Below are 12,745 nucleotides of genomic sequence, written 5' to 3'. Positions count from 1 at the left end.
AATTTATCTCGGTCACGGCCACTTTTTTCCACTTGCTCGTATCATTTAACTTGTATTTTCTGCCGTTTGATATACAAAAATTTTAGCATTATTCACGGCAAATGACGACTTTAACATTCCGTATTAGATAATCAGGGCAATGAAATGGTACAGTATGTATGTTCAATCTTCAGCCCTAAAGCTGGTTGGATCCTCAACAGCTCTGCCATCAGCTGTCATAGTTGACATGGGCTTCACTGAAGAGGCGTACTAGGGAAATGAGGAGTCAGGTAGTTTCCTGTTGCTTTCCTCACTGAGCCAGAAGTTGCTGTTACATATCAGTCTGCCATGCCCACTGAAATGCATGCACCAGCCGACCCTATGAGCAATGTTTTCACACCATTCATAGCAGGGACTGGCTGCACATAGTCATGTACTTCTGTCTAATTTCCTCGTCCTGGAGATTTTCTACCCTTATTCGTTTGCAAACAGATTCCACTTTCTCTATGCTAGTCCTAGAGATACTTAGTTCACTGCAGATAGTGGTCTGTATCATCGAAAAATTCCCGGAAAACTCGTATATTCCTAACAGATTTCCTGAATTCGAAGACTGTTAAGATATAGGGCCGAATTCATAGTCAGTACTTTAACATAAGTGGAACCCTTAAGTAATAAGGCAACACTTATAATAAATATTCACTTATATGAGTTTATATTTCATAGACAGCACTTAAAAGAGCACACTCATTGATACAGTCAAGTATTCATTGGAGATGTGGCAATGCTGTATATTATGCCCATGCTTCCTGGATCGTGTAGTTCTGGCTGCCGAATAGTGGGGTGATCAATTGTGTTTGTTTTATCAAAGGACATCGCGCGACTGCACGTGTCATTTTTGAGGTTAAAATATACAGTAGTCTATATTGTATTTGGTTATCAGAATGGATAACAAAACTGCGAGCTGAGACAGCACCTGCAAGAACATGCGCATAATATAGAACAAGCAGACAGACACAGTTTCTCATCAGAATATGAATGACGTGGGAAAAACTTGTTATGGACAATTCAAACTACGAAAATGCCCAGAGTCTGATTTTTTCTTAATATAATGTTTATAGTTATCCAGGTAATCAAACCTATACAAATATTCATCCAGATGTAGAATATCTAGCCTTACAACGTTTTTAATGATTTGACAAATATATCTTTAGCCGTTACGTTGTAATAGGGCTAATTACTTCCCCAATAAAATGTAAATAGTAGGTTTTGATGCACGATTCCTTAATTTCAGAAACTTCTGATATAATCTGGCAAATGATTGGTTGACTAACCTGATATAATTAGCACAAATCAACCTTAAAATAAATGGTGGTAGTGCCACACGTTCCATTTTTCTTATAACTCGGTATTGTTCTTTACTATTCCATAGGCCTACAGTCTTGTTAACTCTTACAGTGCCAAGATGCCGATGAATCGGCAGTTACATTCTGTACGAAAAATGCCAGGATGCCGATTCCATCGGCACCCTCTTATAAGTGGTGTAGTTATGTAGTAAGGCGCTAGATTGCGTCACAAATCAAGTAGAAAGAAGGTAGAATGTTTGTAATTCCTTCTTATGTCATTAGATGGCACTTACATAGCTTCATTTTTGCTAGTTTACTCGTCGATTGCGAGTGTATGATCTGTGAGCGCTTGACATCTATGATCAAATATGGCAGCCTCTTTGTTTGTTTATGTCCGCTTGTTGTGACTTGTTTTCAATAATTTTACGTTCTAATTGACGAATTTGAGTTATTTATCGTAATATATTAAGTTTATTATTATTTCTACTGCAGTTATAGTTACCTAGCAATTTATTTAGGTCGTAGTAAAGTTGTAAGTAGTAAAATTATCACAACAAGGCATGTCGTCACGTAGGCCTAATTCGGGAGAAGAAATTGAGGAACTTTTCGGTTGTTTTGAAGATGTAAGTGACTCTAATTTTATCGAAAGTGATGATGATGATATGATGAGAATGATGGAGCCGTGCCATTGGCTAATGGGCTTACAACATTTCGTGCAATGTCAAAGAGTTATAGTGACAGTGAATTAGATGATTCTTAGACTGAATGCATATTTCCTGAAAGTAATGTTGTCCATCCCCACCATTTTTATCAACTCCCAGGGCCTTAACACGTAGGTCTACCTCAATCTGATGCTCAGCCCATAGAATATTTCAATCTGTTCTTTACACTTTCATTTCTGACACTATTAGTTGATTTTGTATGTTGTTCTGATATTCTGAACTGTTCTGTAGTAACAAATACTGCTACTAGGCACAATTCTCTCAAATGATAACTATTACTCTCTCAAAATTCATAAAATATTCAATCGTTGACAGGTTACACTGTTCGTGTCTTTCTCTCCACATGTTCAATGTTTTTGGGAATTAGTTTATAAATTGTAAAGTAGACCTACATTAACAACATAAATTGGTATATATGATCCCAGATATGAGTTAAGATTAAATATCTTCCCTTAGTCACTTTGAATTTATTGTAAAATGTGCTAATTAATTTCAAATTTTGTTTTTCCTTTTTTTAAATGAAAAATAATATTTTTGTGCACATTATTCCACGAAATTTTGTTTTTTGAAATGCAAGTCACATGTTTATATTCCTTGGAGTATATCAAGCTCACATACCAAATTTTACCTCCATATCTTTTAAACTGAGACGTAAATAAAATATTTTATACATTGATGCAAAATCCATTGAAACATGCTTGGCATTCTATGCATATGATGACCTATTATGGGTCGGCATCCAAAGGGTTAACTTATCAACTTGTAACACGTTTCCAATTAAGCGAAATACTGGGAATGACGATAGTGATCATGATGATGATGATGATGATAATAATAATAGTAATAATAATAATAACCTGAAATTAAGAGCTGGCATAAAATCTCAAAACAATATCTTCATTAATGGTGAGATAGTTAGTCCTCTAGAGGTTATGTTCACTCTCTTGCACAAAGGAACAAGAATATTTGTAACTCTCACTTTATTAAATCTAAACCTCCTTTAAATTGTTGGTCACATTACATTTTGACAGGATTTTCCATCTCTACTGTGTGCATGGAAATTATTCCGTGAATGAAATGCAACACATTCAGCAAAATCATTATCCTCTATCTTGCTGCAACATAAGTGAGTCACTTAAGTGTGTGTGGGAGGTCCACTTATAGCAATAAGTGGGGCACTTAAGTAGGTAATATGAAATGGAACCTGGCTTATAAGGGGCTCTTATGTATAAGTGCTGTCTATGAATTTGGCCCATAGTCTATTATGTGTCTGGTACCCCTAGCCTCCCATGTGTAGCAGTGAATAGCCGTATGCTTGAAGAATGTATTCGTAACTGCTAAACCCATACTAGCACAGAAGTCCAGCAAACGCTTCCCATTCCCATTAGCTTCCATATCTTCCCCACTTTTACCAATCACCCTTTCATATCCTTCAGTTCTATTTCCAGCTCTCGCATTGAAATCTCCTATTAGCACTATTCTATCCTTGCTGTTGACCCTGACTATGATGTCACTCAATGTTTCATAAAACTTGTCAACTTCGTCCTCGTCTGCACCGTCACATGGTGAATACAGTGAGACAACTTTCGTCCTAATTCCTCCAACTGCAAATCTACCCACATCATTCACTCATTTACGTGCCTAACAGAAACTATGTTGCGTGCAAAGGTATTCCTGATTAACAGCCCTATCCTGTATTCTGCCCTTCCCTTTCTAACACCCGTCAAGTACACTATATAATCTCCTATCTCTTCCTTGTTATCTCCCTGTACCTGGATATCACTTACCCATAGCACATCCAGATGTATCCTCTTTGCTGACTCAGCCAGTTCTACTTTCTTTCTCCCATAAGCCCCATTAATTTTGATAGCTCCCCATCGAATTCTATTTCGTTCGCCAAGTTGTTTCCAAGGAGTCCCTCGCCTGTCAAATGGAAGTGGGACTCTGTTACTCCTATAGGTCCGAGGCTTTTTTAAAGTGTTCTGAGCTCTGTCAATTTACAAAGCAGGATTCTACCCTACTTGCAGTTAGTCCAAATGAGGATCTCTCCCCTAATGGGTTAGGGACTACCGGTGGATTGTATAGTCTTAGCCGTCTGAGAACAAAGAGGGCCATGACTCAGAAAATGTCCGAGATGCCCACTCCCATTCCATAGCAACTGGTATCCCGACTCTCAGGACCACTTACTAGACCACTCAGCCGTTGCCCATGGTTCACGAACTAGGACGTGACTACAGTAACCCACACCTTGAACCATAATATTTAAATATATACTACTGCATACTTGTGATAAGTACTTTATTATATTCCAATCTACAACACAGAAGTAAACAGAATTATTTAACAAACATTTATAACACTCTCAGCTTGATATCAAGCTTATTGTGGAGTTGTCTGATTATTATGAGCAGTGTATCAACAATTGTTTCTGCATTGTTGACGTCCAACCCTTGTCCCGTTTCCCTATGGGGTCGGGTATGAGGCGAGATGAATCTGTCATGGTGGGTTTTTATGACCGGATGCCCTTCCTGACGTCAACCTGATCAGAGGAGTTAATGTGATGAAATTAATGACATGATATGTGATAGTAGGGAGAGGGTGAAACCCGGTGCCGGCACATAGCCACTCCTATCGAATAGCACCAAGGGGTCTGCTCAAGGCTTAACGTCCCCATCCGACAGACGGGTCACCATCAACAGCGTCATATGCCCTCACTCCATATGAGCACTGTGAAGAGGTTTGGAATTTAATCCAGGCTTTTTGCACGCAATCTAGTGATTAGAAATTGTATACCACCACCTCCCCTAACCTGCTGGCATCAAACTGGAAAAATGCTTATGGAGACACATAGTTGTGTAGTGTGTGTTTTGAGATGGGTCAGGTCAGTGTTAAAGTGGTGTTGACAGTCTTTTTTTGACATCAGCAGTATTGTACACCATGAAGTCCTGTTGAGTGTCAGATGGTGAACTGCTGATGTTAGCTTGAAGTCTTCAGATGTTTGAGAGAAAATTTTGGAAGGGAAAAACTGAATTTGTGGTGAAACAGCTTCTAGGGTCTCTACCATGAAAATGCACCAGGTCACACGTCACTGTTGATTTGTGAATTTCGAAGGAACACAAAGATGGGTGTGATTCCTCATCCCACTACTAACTTGATTTTGCTCTGGTAGACTTCTTTCTATTCCACAAACTGAAATTCAAATGGAAAGGTTGACTGTTTCAGTCAGTTTAAGGGATCAAACTGAAGTCACAAGGGGAACTGTGCATAATCTCCTAAATTGCCAACGAGGATTGCTTTGGTAAGTGAAAGTGGTGTTGGGAGCATTGTTTTGTTGGAGAAGAGTACTTCAGAGGAGACAAAGCTAACTGGGCTCCCTAAATATGTTACTTTCAAAGTTAGGTGGCCCTTGCCTTTCTTCGTCCGTTACTTCATTCTTCGACGTGACAGATCCATTCTCTTTTCTTCTTTTCTCTCTACCACTTGTGGGTCCCCTGCCTGTCGTAAGAGGCGACTAAAAGGGGCGACCAAGGGATGATTGAATTCGAATCACGAGACTACTGGTAATTAGTACAACCGCACGGGGAACACCATAGGTCACTTTTACTTGTGCGTATTACCACTATGTTAGGTAAAAAATAGGTTTGTAATTAGTAGTAACAGAGTGTGCTGTCGGTTTTTACAGTACCTGCGATTAGTACCATTACAACATGGTTCTGGCTTGCCCGTGATTAGTACCCGCTATATGAGGAACACCACGGGATAGAACGAGTCCCTGTGGTTAGTACACTTGTGTGATGAACACCATAGGTTTGCGTTGCCTGTAAATGGTGCTGCAATGTGTGAAACACCATAGGTCTATGTTACATGTGTGAATTTCATTACATGTGAGCAGTACCATAATGTGTGGAATACCGCGAATCAATTAAAATAAATTAAAAGAAATAAGTTTCATAATGATAGATCCGTATTGAACTGTGATTACAATAGAGTAAAATAATATATTATTATTGGTCCACCTTTTCAATACAAAATGAAAATTACATAGGGACTAGTTTCGACCTAGTAATAGGTCATCATCAGCCTGAAGTAAGTCAAAGATCGAAGAAAACATAAACAATGTAAACACAAGTACAGTCTCTTTAAAGGTACATACCAAGTGGGAAGTTGAGTAGAGATATATTAAAAATAATAACTCATCCAAATTGACGAAGCACTGAGCGGAATTTATGTAAAGTTCGGTGCGCCGTATATTATAAAAGACCACTGTGCACTAAATGATGCAATAAAGAAGAATAGTAGGTTGAATGCTGGCTTCTTCTTAGCTGTTGTATAATCGAAGAAGATTACGTCGTGTTTTATAAGGTATTGATAGACGTCAAAATACATGGATGTTGGAAGGCTCTTCAGTTTTTTTGAACATGGCAATAGTTGCGTGTGGAGGCTTAGGAAACCAGAGAAGCGTTATATTATGTTAAAAAATAGAGATCCTTAAAAAAGTCCCGTGCGTTGTATAAATTGTGGAAATGGAAATTGAAAAAACTTGGTTCTTAAGCGATAATGTTGTTCATTCAGAGATCGATTGAAAATAAAGAATCGTAACATAGTCTTCTCAAGATGTTCATAAACCAGAATTAATAGACGATGCGAAGTATGATGCTAGGAGAAAGCTCTTCTGCTTCTGGAATCTTGAAGGACGATGGATGTTTCACGAGGTGGAGCAACATATATGGAGTTAAATAAAGGTGGAAATAAATTCGCAGTTCAATGCGGACCATAAATTTGATTCTGAATAAAAGACAGTAAGATTTTTTTTTTTTTAATGTCAAAAGGAAAACTCAAGCGTGATGTGATGAGCTGAAGAGAGAAACGGAGGTAGGAAAGGATCAAAGGAAATTTTGAGGAGGTGAGGGAAGAAAAATGAAGGCAGGAGAAGAATATATAATATTTTTTTTTATTTTTTATTTTTTATTTTTTTTATTAGCTGAAGAGAGAAACGGAGGTAGGTAAGGATCAAAGGAAATTTTTTTTTTTTTTAGCTGAAGAGTGAAACGGAGGTAGGTAAGGATCAACGGAATTTTTTATATCTGAAGAGAGAAACGAAGGTAGGTAAGGATCAAAGGATTTTTTTATTTAGCTGAAGAGAGAAACGAAGGTAGGTAAGGATCAAAGGATTTTTTTTTTTTTTTTTGAGGTGAAGGAAGGAAAATAAAGGTCTGAGATTTTTTTTTGGAGGTGAAGGAAGGAAAATAAAGGTCTGAGATTTTTTTTTTTAAATTTTTTTTATTTATTTATTTTTTTTTTTTTTGGAGGTGAAGGAAGGAAAATAAAGGTCTGAGATTTTTTTTTTTTTTTTTAAGGTGGGGCTGAGGGATGTGGGAATATGGAAGAATGATTAAGAAAAGTGCTAAAAACAGAATGAACAATCGGACCTTTAATATTAGATTTTGATTGTCTGAAAAGTTGAATAAGCAGGTCAAAAAGAATGTTTGATTTTTCGGAAATGTCATTGAGATTGAAATTGGGATTGAAATATTGGTCTAAATTTATAAAGCAATTCTCTGTTATGTTAAGGAGGGGTCCTTTATTCATAATTTTGAGAATTGTCATATCTTGTTTAATGTCAGTAAATTTATGATTACAATCATTCATGTGCTGACCAACTGCAGAAAATTTATTGTGTTTTTGGGCATTGACATGTTCAAGGTATCGTATTTTAAAGTTTCTTCCTGTTTGTCCGATATAAGAAGAATTGCAGCTGTTGCATTTGAACCTATATACACCAGATTTTGAAAAAGGGTCAGTTCTATTAATAGATGATGAGTTGTGTAAGACATTAGCGTTATTATTGTTGGTTTTGAAGGAGATTTTAACATCATGTTTTTTAAAAACGTTAGTGACCTTGTAAATATCTTTATTGAACGTGAAGGTAGAAAATGAAGAAATTTTTGGTTTTTCTTTTTTCAGAGTGGTTAAAGGACGATGTTTGTATTTATTGATAATACTTTCAATGAAAGAACTATTGTAACCATTGAGTTTTGCGATCATACGGATATTGTTCAATTCTTTTTTAAGATCACATTCTGACATTGGGACCGTATAGGCTCGATGAACCATACTATTATAAGCAGCTCTTTTATGGATTTGTGGATGATAGGAAACTTGATGAATAGTGGAAGATGTTTGGGTAGGCTTTCTGAAGATGTTGAATTTTAAGGAATATAGATGCCTAATGATGGTTAAGTCTAAAAAATGTATTCTTTGTTCAGATTCAGATTCGAGCGTAAATTTTATGTGTGGGTCGATATTATTAAGGCTGATAAGAGTAGAAGCTGCGTCTGTTGTGCTTTCATCTAGAATTACCAAAGTATCATCAACATATCTAGCCCAAAAAAGAATATTAATGAAGTTATTATTATTATCAATTTTAGTATGTTCTAAAAAATCTAAGTAGATTTCAGCTAGGATGCCCGAAGCCGGCGATCCCATGGCTAAACCTTCCTGCTGGTAGATAATACCGTCGAAAGTGAAATAGTTATTGTTTAAAACCAATTTCAGGATAGACATAAAGTCTTGTATTTCTAAAGCACTTAGGTGACTGTATTTGCCTAAATTGTTTTCAATTATAGGGTATAATTTAGAGGTTTGAATACTAGGATACATATTAACAACGTCAAAAGAGTGAAGGGAATGGTTAGGTTGGATATGAAAGTTATTAAGATTTTCGATCAATTCTGTAGTATTTTTAATAGATTTTTTAGACAAAAAATGATAATATCTTCTTAGAAACTTTTGAATGAATTGAGAAGCATTATAAAGAGGACTTGGTCTGTAATTGATGATCGGGCGGATAGGGATGCCGGGTTTGTGTATCTTAGGAAGGGCTTTAGCGGTTGGAAGACTTGGATTCATGCTAATAAATTTAGTTTTTTCTTGTTCAGTTAAAAGGAATGAAGTATTTTTAAGAGTTTGTTTAAGAAGGCGTTGGATTTTTTGAGTAGGGTCTTTTTTAACAACAGTGAACGAACTATCAGAAAAGAATTCTTTAGTCTTATTAATATAATTGTTTCTTTCCATTATAACAGTGGTATTGCCTTTATCGGCCTTAGTGACAATAAGATTATTATCAGAAATCTTCTTTTTGAGAGCGCGTAATCGCTTTTGATCAATGAATGATTCTTTAATGTCGCTAGGGATGTTGGAGTTCGTACTTGAGTTAAGAATGTCGTGAATTTTACGTTTAACTTCGAACCTAACTTCATCCTGTTTTTCGAGAGGTAATTTACTGATGGCTAGTTCAGATTCTAAGATCATAGTAGTAGAGCTGTCAAGTTTATTAAGATTAGGCCAATTATGATTAGGACCTTTGGCTAAAATTGAATTATCGTCATCATTCAGAGGAACATTGGATAAATTAATAATTGGTGGATGAAATTGAATCGTTGTGCTAGAGGAATTTCTATTATTAGTAGCAAGGGTGTTATTAGATTTAGAACCTTTTAGTATACTAAGTTTCTTATCTAAGGTTTTCTGTTTCTTAGCTAATATGTTGAAAAGTCTATTATCAATTAGAGATTGAAATAAATTCCATTGAACACTTGAAAGTGAATTTGCAGCTACGAGGTGAGTTTCATATAATCTATGATTTAAGAAAGATTTTTTCTTGTATAGGAATTTAATTTCTTCTTTTAGCCAAATTTTGTTCGTTTTAATTTGGGTCTTAGCAATGTGAGGCGAAGGTCGAAATCTTTTTAAGTTGCCTTTGAGAAAATTAGGTGTCAAATTATGCGTAATACATTGTTTAAGAAACTCGATATCCTTGCCTAATTTGGCTATTTTAACTTTTAAACCTAAGTATAAATAGGCTTTACGTTTTGCCGATAAAGGCAATACCACTGTTATAATGGAAAGAAACAATTATATTAATAAGACTAAAGAATTCTTTTCTGATAGTTCGTTCACTGTTGTTAAAAAAGACCCTACTCAAAAAATCCAACGCCTTCTTAAACAAACTCTTAAAAATACTTCATTCCTTTTAACTGAACAAGAAAAAACTAAATTTATTAGCATGAATCCAAGTCTTCCAACCGCTAAAGCCCTTCCTAAGATACACAAACCCGGCATCCCTATCCGCCCGATCATCAATTACAGACCAAGTCCTCTTTATAATGCTTCTCAATTCATTCAAAAGTTTCTAAGAAGATATTATCATTTTTTGTCTAAAAAATCTATTAAAAATACTACAGAATTGATCGAAAATCTTAATAACTTTCATATCCAACCTAACCATTCCCTTCACTCTTTTGACGTTGTTAATATGTATCCTAGTATTCAAACCTCTAAATTATACCCTATAATTGAAAACAATTTAGGCAAATACAGTCACCTAAGTGCTTTAGAAATACAAGACTTTATGTCTATCCTGAAATTGGTTTTAAACAATAACTATTTCACTTTCGACGGTATTATCTACCAGCAGGAAGGTTTAGCCATGGGATCGCCGGCTTCGGGCATCCTAGCTGAAATCTACTTAGATTTTTTAGAACATACTAAAATTGATAATAATAATAACTTCATTAATATTCTTTTTTGGGCTAGATATGTTGATGATACTTTGGTAATTCTAGATGAAAGCACAACAGACGCAGCTTCTACTCTTATCAGCCTTAATAATATCGACCCACACATAAAATTTACGCTCGAATCTGAATCTGAACAAAGAATACATTTTTTAGACTTAACCATCATTAGGCATCTATATTCCTTAAAATTCAACATCTTCAGAAAGCCTACCCAAACATCTTCCACTATTCATCAAGTTTCCTATCATCCACAAATCCATAAAAGAGCTGCTTATAATAGTATGGTTCATCGAGCCTATACGGTCCCAATGTCAGAATGTGATCTTAAAAAAGAATTGAACAATATCCGTATGATCGCAAAACTCAATGGTTACAATAGTTCTTTCATTGAAAGTATTATCAATAAATACAAACATCGTCCTTTAACCACTCTGAAAAAAGAAAAACCAAAAATTTCTTCATTTTCTACCTTCACGTTCAATAAAGATATTTACAAGGTCACTAACGTTTTTAAAAAACATGATGTTAAAATCTCCTTCAAAACCAACAATAATAACGCTAATGTCTTACACAACTCATCATCTATTAATAGAACTGACCCTTTTTCAAAATCTGGTGTATATAGGTTCAAATGCAACAGCTGCAATTCTTCTTATATCGGACAAACAGGAAGAAACTTTAAAATACGATACCTTGAACATGTCAATGCCCAAAAACACAATAAATTTTCTGCAGTTGGTCAGCACATGAATGATTGTAATCATAAATTTACTGACATTAAACAAGATATGACAATTCTCAAAATTATGAATAAAGGACCCCTCCTTAACATAACAGAGAATTGCTTTATAAATTTAGACCAATATTTCAATCCCAATTTCAATCTCAATGACATTTCCGAAAAATCAAACATTCTTTTTGACCTGCTTATTCAACTTTTCAGACAATCAAAATCTAATATTAAAGGTCCGATTGTTCATTCTGTTTTTAGCACTTTTCTTAATCATTCTTCCATATTCCCACATCCCTCAGCCCCACCTTAAAAAAAAAAAAAAATCTCAGACCTTTATTTTCCTTCCTTCACCTCCAAAAAAAAAAAATAAATAAATAAATAAAAAAAATTTAAAAAAAAAATCTCAGACCTTTATTTTCCTTCCTTCACCTCCAAAAAAAAATCTCAGACCTTTATTTTCCTTCCTTCACCTCAAAAAAAAAAAAAAAAATCCTTTGATCCTTACCTACCTTCGTTTCTCTCTTCAGCTAAATAAAAAAATCCTTTGATCCTTACCTACCTTCGTTTCTCTCTTCAGATATAAAAAATTCCGTTGATCCTTACCTACCTCCGTTTCACTCTTCAGCTAAAAAAAAAAAAAATTTCCTTTGATCCTTACCTACCTCCGTTTCTCTCTTCAGCTAATAAAAAAAATAAAAAATAAAAAAAATATTATATATTCTTCTCCTGCCTTCATTTTTCTTCCCTCACCTCCTCAAAATTTCCTTTGATCCTTTCCTACCTCCGTTTCTCTCTTCAGCTCATCACATCACGCTTGAGTTTTCCTTTTGACATAAAAAAAAAAAAAAAAATCTTACTGTCTTTTATTCAGAATCAAATTTATGGTCCGCATTGAACTGCGAATTTATTTCCACCTTTATTTAACTCCATATATGTTGCTCCACCTCGTGAAACATCCATCGTCCTTCAAGATTCCAGAAGCAGAAGAGCTTTCTCCTAGCATCATACTTCGCATCGTCTATTAATTCTGGTTTATGAACATCTTGAGAAGACTATGTTACGATTCTTTATTTTCAATCGATCTCTGAATGAACAACATTATCGCTTAAGAACCAAGTTTTTTCAATTTCCATTTCCACAGTTTATACAACGCACAGGACTTTTTTAAGGATCTCTATTTTTTAACATAATATAACGCTTCTCTGGTTTCCTAAGCCTCCACACGCAACTATTGCCATGTTCAAAAAAACTGAAGAGCCTTCCAACATCCATGTATTTTGACGTCTATCAATACCTTATAAAACACGACGTAATCTTCTTCGATTATACAACAGCTAAGAAGAAGCCAGCATTCAACCTACTATTCTTCTTTATTGCATCATTTAGTGC

The 12,745-nt window shown here is 35.3% G+C and overlaps 1 protein-coding gene across 1 annotated transcript in view; it reads left to right on the top strand.

The window, feature by feature from the left end:
* The window catches only part of SMC2 (structural maintenance of chromosomes 2), a 349,885-nt gene that overhangs the window by 124,555 nt on the left and 212,585 nt on the right, over positions 1-12,745 (top strand). The gene's annotated exons all lie outside the window — the stretch shown is intronic.

Source organism: Anabrus simplex, chromosome 1 (assembly GCF_040414725.1).
Source record: "Anabrus simplex isolate iqAnaSimp1 chromosome 1, ASM4041472v1, whole genome shotgun sequence".
Lineage (NCBI taxonomy): Eukaryota > Metazoa > Arthropoda > Insecta > Orthoptera > Tettigoniidae > Anabrus > Anabrus simplex.
This window is presented reverse-complemented; position numbering and strand designations above follow the sequence as displayed.